Source organism: Corylus avellana, chromosome 6 (genome assembly GCF_965113065.1).
Source record: "Corylus avellana chromosome 6, dhCorAvel1.hap1.2, whole genome shotgun sequence".
In the NCBI taxonomy this organism is placed as follows: Eukaryota; Viridiplantae; Streptophyta; class Magnoliopsida; order Fagales; family Betulaceae; genus Corylus; species Corylus avellana.
Window position 1 is genome coordinate 18,745,614 of NC_142495.1, and position 15,406 is coordinate 18,761,019.

The 15,406-nt window shown below is 42.5% G+C and overlaps 2 pseudogenes; both read left to right on the forward strand.

Annotated features, from left to right (window-relative positions):
- Nucleotides 1-464: 464 nt before the first annotated feature.
- On the forward strand, nt 465-14,140 carry LOC148584983 (protein FAR1-RELATED SEQUENCE 5-like; annotated as a pseudogene).
- On the forward strand, nt 1,821-2,925 carry LOC148584984 (uncharacterized; annotated as a pseudogene).
- Nucleotides 14,141-15,406: the final 1,266 nt, after the last annotated feature.

The following is a 15,406-nucleotide window of genomic DNA, read 5'->3' on the forward strand; positions in this document are numbered from 1 at the left end:
GATTGGGATTTTTTGGCACATACGTGAAAATTGCTATCATATTAAGGTACTCTTCTTGATATTTTAACAATTGAGTCTTCGTCTTTTGGATAATAATTTGATTAATTTTGATCTCTATTCAGTTATCCCATTAACAGAGAGTTATCTAATGTTTGTTGTATTTTTTTTTTTTCACTTCGATTTTTCTTGTTTTTTCATCACTTCTATTTTTAATGGATGTTGACTTCCTACATCCCACTTAAATTATTCCACTTAGTACTTTCAATGTGTCACGTGTGGGTCCTTAGAATGCAACTTTGTTATTCCTTTATATATATATATATATATATATATATATATATATATACACACACACTTACTTTCATTACAAATATTTGTACCGAAAATTGAATGCCATATAAACATTATTGTAGATGTTGGATATTGGTGAGAGATGTGTATTGGACAATAAATCAAATGGAAAAATGTCAACTCATGAAAGCCAAAGTAAATCAAACACTCCATGTAGACAAAACATGAGATTTACTGAAGTACCAAAACTTGGTATGAAATTTAATTGTGATGATAGTGCATATGAGTTTCACAAAGAATATGCTCATCAAATAGGCTTTAGTGTAAGGAAACAATTTGTGAAGCGAACAAAATCAGGACTTGTTAAAAGGAGGACATTTTGCTACTTGAAAGAGGGTAAACGAATTATTGACAAACAACAAGAAGAAATACATTTTCATCATGCAATTTTGACGTGTAAGGTGTTTAGCATAAATGACTTGTCAAATTCAAACTAATGGTATGCTAGAAGTTGTTTCATTCATGAGCAACATAATCATGAATTTGCATCTTCCCCAATGAAAAACATGTTAAGATTGTTACACATAAACCCGGCGCCTGAAGCCCATGGGTTATCCCAAACCCACGAGCCAAGGGCCTATGAGCCTAAGAAAGCCGGGTACATCCAAATGGGCCCACCAAAGGCGCCTGATGCAAAACAGTGAATACAACGTCGTCCCATGCGCTCCAGGGCAGCCAAAACCCAAGCATAGGATCACTATAAACCTCCTGCACTTAATGTCCAGATACATAGGCAACCTGCGCCTGGCAAAATAGTCGGGACGATTATCATCCTGCTCTTAAAGCTGCCTCGCAGGTACAGGCAATCCTCGGATCAATGTACGTAATGGCCTCCTATCAGTCATAAAGAGAAGGAGCACAAGCATTAACCCTTCCTGCCGTTATAACCAGATCCCGGATCTTCCGCCCGGCCATCATAACCACCTCCGCATGCTCAACTATAAAAGGCCTCATTCCGAAGGTATGAAGGACCACGAATTGGCATACTAAACTTATACACATACTAACTTAAGCATTGGAGGAGGAACCACCGGCCAACACTCGGCGCAACCTCTTAACATGTGCTTCGTTTTGCAGATTTGCCACACGACTTACAGAAAGATTGCTCATGAGAGGTATAGTTCGAATATTCAGATCCCCTTGGATTCACCATGCCAGAAACTGTATCAACAGTTTGGTGCCGTCTGTGGGAACGACTGTTCGTTCTTACAAAAACAAAATATCCACAGCAATGGTGAACACCAGGTCAAGAAGCCGAGCTCTCATTGAAGAACAACTGGTGCAAGATAATCAGAGGCCTCCACCGGCACATCAGAATGCCGACGACAAAGAACGTATTGCTTTACTAGAAGCACAAATGGCGCTCCTGATCAAGCAAAATGAGGAGCTGTGGCTCCGACTTTCGTCTCCATCCCAAGTCAATCAGGCTGAAGAGTCAGATGGACTAAGAAACCACGATCATCACTCTGATGACCAGAACCTCCACTCCGATTGTCAGAGCCATAAGGGCTAGAGCCGTCCTCCCCCACGCAGTCATACCTGCAAAGCTAAAAACTCCCGCAAAGCAGCGGAATCGCTACCAATCACGGCTCCACAAGGGGAGGTGGATAAAGCATTGGCAGAGCTTAAAACTAAGCTGAAAGTCATAGAGAAGAAAGAGAAGTACAAAATTACAGTGGTGAGTAGACTCTTCGCTAGGACAGAGACACCGTTCACCAAGCAGGTGATTGATCATCCGCTCCCCCACAAGTTCAAAGCACCACAAATTCCGAGCTATACTGGGGTTAGAGATCCAACCGAGCATTTGGAGAACTATCGGATGCATCTGACGCTACATGCTATCCCCGACGAAATAGCATGCAAAGCCTTCCCGACTACTTTCTTAGGAAACGCCAGCGAATGGTTCCGAATCTTAGCTCTAAATTCCGTGGCAACCTTCGAGGACCTAGCTCAAATTTTTCTCATCCATTTTTTGGGATCCAGAGAAAGGAAGAAACCATCCGGGTACTTATTGACGCTACACTAACGCGAGGGGGAGCGTTTAAAGGAATTCATGATTCGGTTTAACACCGAAAAATTGAAGGTGGAAGATCCGATAGATGGTGTAATCTTCTCCGCCGTCTATAACGGAATCTCACCCGATGAGCCCGTGGCAAGGAAGATTGCAAGGAACCAACCAAACACCCTCCAGGAGCTACTGGACAAAGTAGAGGAGTTTATTAATGAAGCAGAGACCTTGAAGGCAATGAGGTCAACTCGGAAGACTCCTAAAACGCAGCAAGAGAAGAAGAGGAAAGATCAATTGCGGTTTGAAGCCCCAAAACATTTCAAAAAGAAGTTTAGCAATCATAACTTCACTCCACCTAACACCAACATTTCCGAGGTCCTGATGGAAATTAAAAAGGATCCGGAACACCGAAGGCCTCCCGGGGCCCCGCAAAATCAGACCTTAGACCAATACTGTGAATTCCAAGAGGTCAACGGGCACTACACAGAGGCTGCATTGCCTTGAGGCACCTCAGTGAGAAGTTTATCCAAAATGGTAAGCTTGTACGATTTTTGGGAGAACAATAGAGGGCGGCTCCACCTCGAGAGAACTACGTCCGAGAAATTCAGTATCATCCTCCCAGGAATCAGCATCCACAAGAACGGTATTGAAGCAGTAGTTCTAACCGTCGAAACTAGGACAGGTATCCTCGGGAGGAGAGAATAAGGCAAGAAGAGTACCGAGGAAGGCTAGCGCGCCCAACCCGTGAGCCCCAACCTCAAGCTAACCTCCCGGAGATGTGCACCATAATTGGGGGATTCACCGAGGGAAGAGAATCGGGGAGAGCAAGGAAGGCTTATGCCCGACAACTGGAAGGCTTTCATGAGATCTACACCATCAGGAGGGCCATGAAACAATCCTGAAGAAGCGAAAAGATAATTGGGTTTTCGGATGCGGACTATTTGGGTATCTCACACCCACACATAGACGACTTGGCTATCACCCTAACGGTGGCAAATGATAGCGTCCATCGCATCCTAGTAGACAATGGAAGCTCGGCAGACATCCTGTACTGGTCTACATTGAAAAAACTGCATCTGGGACAGGAAAAAATCATCCCAACGAACTGCCTCTTGATGGGATTCATAGGGGAACAAGTACAGCATGTGGGATCGATTCAGTTACCGGTCACAGCCGGGTTGTATCCGAGGCAGGCAACTATAATGGTACGTTTCTTGTTGGTCGACTGACCTTTAGCCTACAATGCCATTATCGGGAGGATGGCTCTCAACGAACTAAGAGCCATCACCTCAACCCCACATCTCAAGGTGAAGTTCCCAACAGAGCACGGAGTCGGGGAAATCAGGGGTGATCAACAGGCAGCCTGACAATGCTATAACATTTCTATGAAGGAATGTCCGAAAGCCCCAGCCCCGAGGAACGTCAGCAAGGAGGAAAGATAGCAATTAAAGGGCAGTGAACCGGTCGAAGATCTTGAGGAATTTTGGTCGGCGAACCTGACAGAGTTATCAAAATTCGGTCGGCGAATGCATCACCAATAACTGCGATGCATTCGCCTAGAGCCATGACGACATGCCTGGAATAGCACCCTCTGTCATGGTACACAAGCTAAATGCCGACCCCAGTTTCAAACCGGTACAGCAGAAGCGAAGGGGATACTCAGCTGAAAAAAGTAAAGCAGTCGCGGAAGAAGTTGAGAAATTGCAAGATGCCGGATTCATCAAGGAAATTCAATACACCACTTGGTTGGAAAATGTGGTACTGGTAAAGAAGTCGAACGGAAAATGGAGAATGTGTGTTGATTTCATAGATCTCAACAAAGCATGTCCCAAAGACAACTATCCCTTGCTTTGAATCGACTAACTTTTGGACTCAACTTCGGGACATGAACTGTTAAGCTTTATGGATGCATTCCCCTGGTACAACCAGATTTCCATGCATGAGTTCGACCAAGAGAAAACGGCTTTCATGACCGACACAGATCTGTATTGCTACCGAGTCATGCCGTTCGGATTGAAAAATGCTGGAGCTACATACCAATGATTAGTCAACAAGATGTTTCGAAAGCAGATTGGGCGAAACATAGAGGTATATATAGACGATATGCTGGTGAAAAGCATACATGCGGTCAATCACGTAGCAGACCTAGCCGAGGCGTTCGATACGTTAAGGGATTATGGGATGAAGCTCAATCCATCCAAGTGTGCATTCGGAGTAGCCTCAGGCAAGTTTCCCGGATTCATCGTCTCCCGAAGAGGAATTGAAGCCAACCCTGAGAAAATTAAGGCAATTCTGGATATGCAAGCACCCTAAAGCACAAAGTAGCATTAGCAACTGACGGGCCGGATAGCAGCACTAAATTGGTTCGTCTCTCACTCGACCAACAAGTGTCTTCCCTTCTTCAAAGTCGTGAAAAAAGCCTTCTCCTAGAGTCCATAATGCGACAAAGCTTTCCAGGAATTGAAAGAATACTTGGTCAACCCACCACTACTGAGCCAACCGGTCGAAGGGGAAGCTCTATACCTGTATTTGGCGGTGTCGCCATAAGCTATAAGCTCAGTCCTAATCCAAGAAGAACAAGGGGTACAGAAGCCTGTCTATTTTGTCAGCAAAGCCCTGCACGGTGCCGAAGAACGATACCTATGGATCGAGAAGTTAGCATTCGCCTTGGTCACAACCGCCCGGAGATTGAGGCTATACTTTTAGGCGCATACAATCAAGGTATTGACCAAGTATCCTTTACAAAAAATCCTGCAAAAGCCACAATTGTCAGGGAGATTAGTCAATTGGGCCATAGAAATTGGAGAATTCAATATAGAATTCCATCCGAGAACGTCTCTAAAAGGACTAGCGTTGGCCAATTTCTTGGCCGAATTTTATGACACCCCCGGGGAAGAAGAAGCCCATTCGGAAGAGACGTGGGTAGCCTCTGTAGACGTGTCCTCAACTCGAAAATGCAACGGGATCAGAGTTGTGCTTGAAGGACCCAACGGTAAAAAATGTGAAGCAGCCGTACAATTGAAGTTCAACACCACCACCAACGAGGCTGAATATGAGGCCATAATCCACGGCATGAACATGGCAAGAAAAATGGGAGTCAAAAAGTTGGAGGTCAAAAGTGACTCCCAAGTAGTGGTTGGACACGTTCGGGGCGAATATGAGGCTCGGGGAAGTAAAATGAAGAAATATCTGGCGAAGGTGAAAGAGATCATGGAATTTTTCGACAAGATAATATTTATGAAGGTTCCTAGAGAAGAAAACTCGCAAGTAGACGTCCTAGAGTATGGGCTCCGCAACCGAAGAAGAAATCATAATGGTTGGTCACCCGATCCAGGAACTAGCCGAACCTTCAATTAGCCAGACAAGCCAAGTGGCATGCATCAAGAGGAAAGACCAATCTCTAGGTTGGGGCCGCGACATCCTACAATTCCTCAAGGAAGGCAAGCTGCCATCCAACAATAAACTAGCTCGGAAGATTCGCATCCAAGCAGCACGATACACGTTAGTCGATGGCGTTATGTATCGAAGGGGTTACACCCTCCCTCTACTCAAATGCTTATCCAAAGATGAGGCCGCATACGTACTCAAAGAAATTCATGAGGGGGTATGCGGCAGCCACTCGGGAGGAAGAATGCTCGCCCATAAAGCCATCAGAGCAAGATATTATTGGCTAGGAATGAACCGGGACTCCCATGAAGTTATAAGGCATTGTGACAAATGCCAACGCTTTGACAGGATGGTGGCCACTCCACCTGAAGAATTAAGCCATGTTTAGGCCCCATGCCCTTTAGGCAATGGGGGGTTGACCTGGTGGGCCTACTTCCAACGTAAAAAGGAGGATATCGGTTTGTCGTGGTTGCTATTGACTACTTCACTAAGTGGGCAGAAGCAGAAGCAGAAGCATTGGCTTCAATAACCACTGGAAATATAATGAACTTCCTCTGGAAAGCAATCATATGTTGGTACGGTATCCCACATACTTTTGTAATCAACAATGGAAAGCAATTCGATTGCAAACCTTTCCGAAGTTCGTGTGCCGAGCTCCATATCAAAAATTATTTCTCATCTCCCAGGCATCCTCAGGCCAACGGTCAGGTAGAAGCAACAAATAAGACTTTAATGAAAACTCTGAAGATGAAACTCGAGGACAAGAAAGGAGCATGGGTAGAAATTCTTCCAAAGGTGCTGTGGTCATATCAAACAACCTTCTGAACACCAACCGGAGAAACCCCTTTCTCATTGGCATTCAGATCTGAGGCAGTAATCCCAGTCGAAATCGGATAAATCAGTTTTCGAGTAAAGCATTACAACCCCAAGATGAACGAAGAAGGAATAAAGCTAAGCCTGAATTTGCTCCAGGAAAACAGGGATGATGCTCAGACAATGATGGTAGCCTATCAACAAAGGACAGCCAGATACTTCAATAAAAAAGTTCAACCGAGACAGTTCAAGATTGGGGACTGGGTCCTTCGAAAGGTCAGCATAGCCACCCGGGATCCAGCAGCAAGAAAACTCCGACCAACCTAGGAGGGGCCATACAAAGTTGTTCGAAGCCATAGACAAGGAGCCTATCATCTACAGGATGTAGAAGGAAAGCCACTACCAAGACCTTGGAATGCTGAGCACCTAAAAAGATATTATCAGTAATTTTCCATATTCTTTTCATTTTTTTTTTCCATTACACTCATTTTTTCTTTGTAATTCTAAATTATTTATAAAAATCAATTTATGGCGACTCATTTGAGCGTCGGAGAACCCTTGGTCAAAAGGACCATTGGGCACGATAATACATTCCCTATCTTGCAGTCGCCTCGGAACAAGGGAGAGAACCCTTAACAAAAATCTCCTCGCGTCGAAACAAGAGAGAGAACCGTTTAAAAAAAAAAAAAAAAATCTCCCATCTTGGGAGCTAGGGAGTAAACCCTCAGCAAAAAAATCTCCTATCTCGGTAACTAGGGAGTAAACCCTCAGCAAAACAAATCTCTCATCTCGGGAACTAGGGAGTAAACCTTCAACAAAAAAAAAAATCTCCCATTTCTAGGAACCGGGGGGTAAGCCCTCAACCCAACTGGGCCTCCTACCAAGGATTCATCAAACATGAAATTTTCAAGCACGACAAAACAAACAAATAAGGCCAGAAGACATAGCACAACAAAGGAGTCAAAGACAACCATTTCATTTAAAACTTTACATCACAAGAAGATTCAGTTACAACGGATCAAGTCAGATCAATTACATGAAATGTCAAGTTACAACAGATGAAATTACATGAAATTTCATTTGTTTATCTGACTATGCCAAAGGTATCACATCTGGGCTTGATCTGGTACTCTACATCCAAAGCGACGTTGTACAAATCACATTTGAGCAATCGCCCAGGAATATGATGAACAAAAAAATTAAAGCCCTAGAAGGGCAATTGCCGTTCATATCAAAGGTTACTGACGGTGACCCTCATTATGTGAGCCGTCTTTCTCAAGAGCCCTAGCCTTCCAGAGTCGGTATTTCCTGCGAAGTCTCCAGCACTTCTCCTCCTCCTTCAAAAATAGTTGGGTGGCAGAATAAAGACTGTAGGCTTTTTCCCATCTTTTCTCGTGAATATTAACGAGAAAAGCCTCAAGATATGTAATCTGTTGATCTCGTGACTCTAGTTGCCTGTCTTTCCAGGCTATCTGTTAATCTTTCACTTCGATGTCGGCCGTCAACTTAGCCAACTGGTTGGAACGATCCACCAAACACTGCTCCCGTGCCTCCAACAGTAAGTGTAGTTCGGCAATATCTGCCACGAAATCATCAGGAGCGCGAGAAATAGGCTGTTCAGTCGATGGGCGGGATGAAGACGACACGCCTCCAGGAAGCAAAGGGGAGGCAGAAGCAACCGATGACTGTCTCAGCCAAACTCCCAGATGAGTGAACAGAAGCCATGAAGAAAGAAGTAAAAAAAAGCACTGTCAATCAAATGAAGAATTCTTTCAACCCTATGGGATATTTATAGTGCATAAACCTTGAAAAAACGAAAGGTCACCTTTAAATGCGAGGAGACATCCCACGTAGAGTCGCCTAGGAAACTCAAACAGTGACACACCATGTGTCTCGCCATCGGAGACCGTGCCTATAGTAATGATGAGCTTCGAAACCTGAAACGACGGATACCAACAGATTAGTGGAATATTTAATGACTGAGAATAGCAATAAATTCCAATTCTCAGCCATGGGGGGTAGGACCCGACCACCAAATGAAACAACAAAGGCATTAAAGGGTACATGGAATCAGAAGATCAAAAGAAATCCAGACATGCATTCAAAGCATGCAAAAAATGTCCAACAAAAAATGCTAAGAAGACCAACAGCAGTTTAAAAAATAGAAACAAAAATCCTTATACAAAACAAAGTGTGTAAGTATGGGATTCATCGGTATCGTCATCTATAAGAATCTCGGGACCAAAAGGCTCAGGGGGTAGATTCGCTTCCGGGCGGAACCCATGCACATTAACTTCCGGGGCATCAAGAATAACCTCCCGGCCTGCGTCAACCATTTCGTCAACAGTGGCGGCTGACACCTCTATGAAATTCGACTCCACTGTAGCAGGGTCGATGCCAAAATGATCTATGCGGATAGTGAGGTACTGATGATTCTTAAAACTCCAATGGAATCCGCGGGCCCACAACAGGTCCCAGAGCCAAGGAACAAATACAAATCCACAAGATAACGAACCGCTTTAGCTTTCCAATAGCGGTACCCTTGGCAAAATCGATCGCACCTGGATCGAGACGCCTCCACCTCATTTATAAGCTTCTCATAAGCATATTCCAATTGAGATATTTGAGCCTCAAGCGTCTCGAAAAGTTTTTGAAAACCCTCCTCGGAAACCCAAACCTCAGAAAAGCTCCTCAGTGATCTTCGCATTCTCTGCAACCAACTGGCAGCAGTAGACTCTACCTCCGTAACCCGGGTCGCCAGCTCCAACCATCCTGCTTGGCAACAGCAAAGCGCATCTGAAGATGAGCGTTAGCCAACTTCGATTCACTAAGCCCATGTTGGGTCTCTAAAAGCTCGTCCTCCTTCCTTGCTAGCAGACGACGGAGATTCTCCACCTCGGAACTGGGGTCTTGAGAGCTAGAGGCCCCTTGCTTCTGGCTTAGCTTTTGAACTAAGACCCACAACTCAACCCTTTTGTCAGCGTACTCTCGCTGACCCTCTTGAAACTCCTTGTACTAACTCGCAATAAGAGTAGAGCTCTACAGGAAGAGAAATCGTGTCGGAAACAGTAAAGACATTTAAAAAAAAAAAAAAAAAAAAAAAAAACTTACCGCATAGTGACAATGGAACAACTTGTCCACGAACATCTCTGGAGTAAGCTCCCTCCCCCTAGTATAATTTGTTGGAAGCAACCTGGTAACTGCCGACAAAGGATTTCCTACCAAACCCGAGGAAAAAGACCTAATAATCGGAGAACTCCTCCCAGAATGTCCCTTGATCGGCTGCCCTCGGTATACAGGAGGCTGATCGGAAGGCCCGATCGGTGGGTCAACCGGCTTATCCTCGGAAGGGGAAGTAGTACGAGCCTCATGATGAGTGGCCACTGGTTCCACCAATTCTTGAGGTCGCACTTCCAAAGGCACTATATGGAGGGGAGCAACCTCCAATGTAGGAATAGGCTCGAACGCCTTGCTCGAACCACGGGGAGGACCAAAGTTATCAGCACAGAATCAGACTGAATGGAGGACAATACATCCAGGAGGTCCCACCCATCTTTTCTTCGAAAGCGGTTCCAGGGGTGCCTTACCCCTATCAACCTTCCTTTTCAATATTGGCGGGTTTGTCGCAAGCTCGGGATCCGATGAAACCTAGCCCTGACCATGGGAACCCGACAGCTTGGAGGTTGGACGCGATTCCTTCAAAGTAGATGTCATATTCGCAAACGGCTTCCCCAAAGAGGAGACATTCTTGTGCGCTCAACTATTTTTGCTCAAAGCTCGAGCAGGCGACTTCGAAACCGCCTTGTCACCAACTGGGTTGGATCTGTTATGGTTCCCCTGACAATCCCAGACAACTTTACCCTTCGAAATCTGGTACCCCAAACACTTCCGATGAGCAGAATCATTAACAATGCTACCAAAAAGCATCTGATCTGCATTCTCAGGGAGCTAAGAGAACTCCAAGATGTGGTTAACCTAGCCTTGCTGCTCCGAGCTCAATACAGGACACTATTTCCCTGTGGTAGAAAGGGAAGTAAGAACGTATGAGGAAGGATAAAGGAAAAAGAGGAAGAACTAAAAACACTTACAGCTTTCTCGAAAAATTCTCCACTCCCGGGGAACAGAATGTTGAACGGGTAAAACCTCGGATGCCGACACCTCCCAAGCCCCGAATATGTAAAAAAAACCTGCTCCGCCCACTACTTATTGTTGGAGAAAGTTTTCCCGAGCTCGATAAACTGGTTCTTCTCGCGAACCATAAAGGTGACCGTCTCGAAAGTAGGATAAAAATGGGGCCCAAATATATTAAAAAATTCGGGGATCGACAAGGTCTTTCTCGGGAACACAGAAGGCCACAACAGAAGGGTTGCCATGAAATAGAGCCAGCTGTTCGGCATAAGTTGTGCAGGAGCTACCCCCAAGAAGGACAATATTTCTCTCACTAAAGGAGAGAAGGGCAGACGAACTCCCGCAATGAACATACATTCATGAACACAGATTTGCCCGGGACCTCCGACCATTCCAGTTGAGCCGTCCGAAAAATGCAGCGAAACTGATGAGGGTATATCATAGTTATGACGAAGCACCCTCTCATCCTCCACCAAGAAGTAGGATCTTTGCTGGTGCACAAAATCTAAACGCAAAGATGAAGGAGACCCTTCGCCAATCGGATGCACCCTGGCTGAAGAGCTACCCAAATGATGAACCAAGGGAATCTCCGATGGTTGCTCATCGGTGATTTCGTCAACTTGAATTGGAAGCTTCTGAGAAAACATGACAACTAGAAAAATCAAAGGTTCTAAGATTTGGGAAACAGAGGGAAATCTAGAAGGCTTGAATGACAAAGATTGGTGGCGAAACCTTTATAGGGAGGAAAACTCGGACAAGGTGCAAGGCATTTAATTCAAGAACATCATGATTGAGCCTGCAGTCACACTTGAACTAAAGAGACTCGAGCCAACTCTCCCTTCGAAAAATGCAACCATAAGCACTGATTCGCACATCGGAATTCGTTTCGTCAGCTTTTGAATCACATCTAGTGGAACACGTGGACAAGCAACGGTGCATTTACGTGAATAAGGACAAAAGATTTGAAAACCGTAAAGAATGCAACAAATCTCGGAATATCCGGGACATGCGAATGTCAGGTTCCATAAACGGTTAAAACGCCAAGAAAAACGGCTACAAGGAATCAGGCATGGAAAGACACTTGAATGGTCCAACCAACAGAAGATCAAAGGTTTAAATTCTCTCCTCCCGAAGTCTCGGTAGAAGGAATTCGGGGGTTAACTGTTAAACATAAGCCCGGCGCCTGAAGCCCACGGGTCATCCCAAACCCATGAGCCAAGGGCCAATGTGCCTAAGAAAGCCTGCCAAATGGGCCCACCCAAGGCACCCGATGCAAAATAGTGAATACGACGTCGTCCCATGTGCTCCCGGGTAGCCAAAACCTAAGCATAGGATCACTATGAACCTCCCACACTTAACGTCTGTATACATAGGCAACCCGCGCTTAGCAAAATAGTCGGGACGGTCATCATCCTGCTCTTAAAGCTGCCTCGCAAGTATAGGCAATCCTCGGATCAACTTACGTAACGGCCTCCTATCAGTCATAAAGAGAAGGAGCGCAAGCATTAACCCTTCATGCCGTTATGACTAGATCCTGAATCTTCCGCCTGGCCATCATAGCCACTTCCACATGCTCAACTATAAAAGGCCTCATTTCGAAGGTATGAAGGACCACGAATTGGCATGCTAAACTTATACACATACTAACTTAAGCATCGGAGGAGGAACCACCGGCCAACACTCGGCGCAACCTCTTAACGTGTGCTTCATTTTGCAGATTTGGCACACGACTTACAAAAAAGATTACTCACGAGAGGTACATCTCAAAGATTCAGATCCCCTTGGATTCACCGTGCCGGAAACTGCATCAACAAAGATCAACAAGACAAATTACAACAAATTACACCTGCTCAAAAAGCTATTGCAGATGATGTTGAGAAATTTGGAATATCAATCAAACAATCTATAGATTTGTTGAGCATGCAAGCTGGTAGTCGTGAAAATCTTGGTTTTTTGGATGTTGACTATAGAAATTATGTATAGTCTAAGAAGAGAACATCTTTGAAGAAAGTAGATGGTCGTGTTGTGATGGAGTATTTTCATAATAAGCAATTAGAAGATCCATCTTATTTTTATTCAATAGAACTTGATGATGATGATCTTATCATGAACATTTTTTGGGCAGATGCTAAATAAATGGTTGATTATGGACACTTCGGTGATGTGATATGCTTTGACACTACTTACCGTACAAATGCGTTGGACCAGCCTTTTGCACCATTTATTGGATTTAATCACCATAAACAAACAGTTATATTTGGTGCGGCATTACTTTATGATGAAACTATAGATTCATTCAAGTGGTTATTTAAAACTTTTTTAGTGGGTATTTAAAACTTTTCTAAGTGCAATGTTAGGGAAGTAGTCAACAACTGTACTTATAGATCAATCTACTGCAATGGCCAAAGCAATAAGCGAGGTATTTCCCAACTCACATCATCGTTTATGTGTATGGCATATTTATCAAAATGCTGCCAAGAATCTGAGTCATGCATTTCACTCATCAAAGCAATTTACAAATGATTTTGGTAATTGAGTATATAATTATGAAGATGAAGAAGAATGGCTACGTGCATGGGATAATATGCTTAAGAAGTATAGTCTTACTAACAATAAATGGTTGGATGGAATATTTGATGTAAAAGAGAAAGGGGCTATGGTATATGGTTGACATATGTTTTACTACTGATATGAAAACTACCCAACGCAGTGAGTCCATGAACAATGTTTTGAAAGGGTATTTGAAACCGCAACATAATCTTTTGCAGTTTTTGGAACATTACTCTAGAGTATTGCATGATAAGCGACATTAGGAACTACAAGCAAAGTTCAAGATGAGTCAAAGAATGCATGTTTTAAAAGTTGATGTAGAGATGTTGAGACATATTGTAAAGTTGTACACCCCAGAAATGTTTCAAATGTTCCAGAATGAATACATGAAAATGGGGGATTGTACTATTTCTAAGGCTAGTAAATATGCTACTATCACGGAGTACAAAGTTAAATATAGGCAAAGAACTCAAGAACACTTGGTTAAATTTGAGGTCTCAACAACTACTGTCCAATGTAATTGAATGAAGTTTAACTTTGAAGGAATCCTATGCACCCATGCTTTGAAAGTTCTTGACAAAAAAAAAAAAATCAAAAAATCAAAAAATCAAAAGGCTTCCAACCCATTATCTATTGAAAAGATGGACAAAAGATGCAAATGTTGGTGTTATCAAGGACTATCATGGCACTGATATTAAAGATAATTCTCAAGAGTTAATAAGAAAGTGCTACTCCCACTTGTGTCACAACTTTCGTGAAATTTCCACACTTTCAGCAAAGATTAAGATGATTTATGAATATGTTGATAGATGCTCTAAAAATATATTGAAATAAGTGCAAGAAATGAGAAAAAGATGTCATTTTAGTGGTGTGGGGGGTCATTTAGTGGTCCAAGGTGACTGATAATATGTTTGAGCCCAATGAAGATATAACTTCGCAAGACATACATGGGATTAAAACAAAATCTACAATTGGACATCCAAAAAGAAGGTTGAAAGGTGCACTAGAAAAGCGAAAAAGTGTTCAATCTCAAACCGTAACAACATTGGCTTCTAGTTGTGTTAGTGACTTGCACCAGTAGGCTCGTGGTACAAGACAAGCCCAATCACTTGAATATTTAATTAAAGTAAGATATTTTACTTTGTTTTAAAATACAATAATTTATAACTCCAAAAAGGTATTTAACTCATGTTAATAATTACTTAATGTTATATACAGGATTCTTTTGTAGACATAAATTTCCTCCAACAAGGGCATGGTAATGTCCGACAAGAACTCTAATTTTTGGATAACATCACTCAGGTATAATTCTAGCAATGGACTATTAAGATATGTTACCTTGTTTTAAAATAGAATAATTAATTTATGACCCCATTAATGTATTTTAGCTCATGTCAATAATTACATAGTGTCGTCTACAAGATTCCTTTAGGGACATAAATTTCATCGAACAAGAGCATAGTAATGTCGAACAAGAATTTCAATTTTTGGATAACATCACTTAGGTATAATTCTAGCAATTTAGTATTGTTGTGCAAATTTTAATACTCGCAAGTGCACGAATCATTTGCAATATAATGGATTGCAATTGCGAGGTCGAACCCACATGAAATTGTATTTTTGAAAGAAATTTTAAATCTAAATTAATTAAACCCTAATCTAGTTCCAAATTTTTGAGAGAATTTTTTTTGTTTGAATGAAAAAGTAAAAACATAAGCAATTTAAAGTGATTGAAATCTTATGACGAAGTACTAAGGTTTCGGAATCCGCACTCACAAATTTATAACAACATAATTTCATGATCTATAATATTCCCCAAAGTTCTCACATATAAATCTTAAGTTTGTTTTGCTATTGCTTCAAAGAATTAATCAAAAGATCGCATGTATCCATTCATAACCCGAATCACAAAAGAAATCCAATATTCGATCAAATCATTAACTGTATCCCTAAATCACAAGAAAATATCTAATCTTTATCAAAATATCAATTGTATCCAGAGAATAAATCACAGGGGAAATTCAATTTTTAACAAAGAAAACCAAGCAATCAATTGTATTGAATAATCTTAAATCATCAAGTGCATCCTTGAATTACAAAATATATCCAAGAATTATTCAATCCAATTGATTAGAAGTAAAACAATAGAGTAATTAAACCATTAAATTA